General features: G+C 28.2%; 1 protein-coding gene across 1 annotated transcript in view; it reads right to left on the bottom strand.

Annotated features, from left to right (window-relative positions):
• Positions 1-1,854, bottom strand: part of LOC107610324 (LRR receptor-like serine/threonine-protein kinase GSO1) — a 12,814-nt gene that overhangs the window by 3,151 nt on the left and 7,809 nt on the right. The gene's annotated exons all lie outside the window — the stretch shown is intronic.

Here is a 1,854-nt window from a genome sequence, read left to right as displayed (position 1 = left end):
GAATCCTTTTTTTTTACCAAAGATATGAGACTCGAACTCGCAACCTCTTAATTGAGTATGGAGAGATTATGTCATTTAAGCTATTACTCATTGGTCAATGCAGGGAATCCTTATAGTTATAAAGTATGATAAAATTAATTAAATCATCATATAGTAATTCAATTTAATAATTCTCAGAAGTATATATTAAATGCTTTTATTTTGACACTCCGGAAAGTCAAATGTGTATTTGTGGTGTTTAAAGTCAATAAGTAACTCCAATGTGCATTTGTGTTAATTGAGTATACTCAACTAGGAAAAAAACAGTTATTGTCGTTTTTTAGGAGAATTAATATTTCATCAAGGCAAGTATAACAGGGCCCTGAACATTTTATGGTGAAATATTTTTGGGCATTAGTAATGAAGTGATATTTAGTCTTGTAATTTTGTGTCTCATGCATGCCTTTCACGGAACATGAGGAAAATGACTACAAAGCCGTGATTGCTTCAAACTTTGTTGCTTCAATTCTTCCATTTTTAATTCCCTTCTTCAAACGTGTACAATCAAAATTTTTAGTTGACTCACCAGTGGAGCCGTCATCAAATTTCTAAGTTAGCAACTCCTTCCAATGTGCGACACATTATAAACTAAAAATGCTAGCTAACAAAATCCTGCATTTAAGCACGTTAGAGACAGTTAAACCATGCGGTTCTTCCATTAATATATGCATACCTGCCAAAATGCAATACAATACTATACTAATTATTTGGAATTGAAAGAAAGCAAGCAACCATGGGTCCTAAACCCAAAAGATTTCCTCAGATTATGATAACAATATTACTATTAATTTATGTTAATGTTGCAAGTGTGAAGAGTGTTGAAGTTAGTCCTATATCAAAGAAAACAAGAAAGAGTGAGGAGTTTATAAGATGAGAGACTCAGTAATATCTTACTTTAAGATTTTAAGAGTTAGATGTGATATCTTCTCATCCTATGATCTCTCTCTAATTTCTCCTACCATGTGATTTGTCTTAAAAATTATAGTTTTTCTCCTTTAACATTTTTTTAAAAATATTTTTAATGGTTAATTTTATTCAATTTTGTTTTTAACGTTTTTAATTTATTTAATTTTGTCTCTAATATTTTATATGAAATTAGTGTTTAAGGATAATTTTGATACTAATAAAGTTAGAAACAAAATTAATTGAAACTAAATGTTAAAAATATTTTTTTTAAAAATTACAAACGTTAACAATAAAAAACATACTTTATCCAAAAAGAAAAAAGAAAAAAAAATAGCACAGGAATTTATTGAGATAACTAAAGATAGATGTAAGATGAATATAATATTGAACCATGAGAATTTTTTAAGGAGTGTTCTGCAAATTGCAACACTTTTACCGAGTTGATAAATTACTATACATATTCAAACATTGTTAACTCTTTATTTTCTTATTATCTTGTACGCACACAAAGCAGTAGCCTATGCCCTATAGAAAGGCGTAAACTATTAGTAAGAAAACATCGTCACTTGGAATATCTATGTAGAACCATCACACTAGAATTATATCCTTGTGACCTATATATATAATTAATGGATCACAGATCACATACCAGTAAGAGCATCTCCAATTCGATGTTTATAGAATATCATTTAATATTTTCAAAAAATGAATTACAACAACAACAACAACAAAGTCTTGTCCTATTAAGTGGGGTCGGCTACATGAATCAAACGATGCTATTGTGCTCTGTTATGTATCATGTCTACAGAGAGACCATTTACATGTAGATATTTTCAAAAAATAAATAAATAAATTTAAAATTAAAATTAGTTTATAAAATGAAGTTGAAATTATTTTATAGATATTATA

Source organism: Arachis ipaensis, chromosome B08, assembly GCF_000816755.2.
Source record: "Arachis ipaensis cultivar K30076 chromosome B08, Araip1.1, whole genome shotgun sequence".
Classification (NCBI taxonomy): domain Eukaryota; kingdom Viridiplantae; phylum Streptophyta; class Magnoliopsida; order Fabales; family Fabaceae; genus Arachis; species Arachis ipaensis.
The sequence above is the reverse complement of the archived record's forward strand: the minus strand, read 5'-3'. Positions and strand labels throughout refer to the sequence as shown.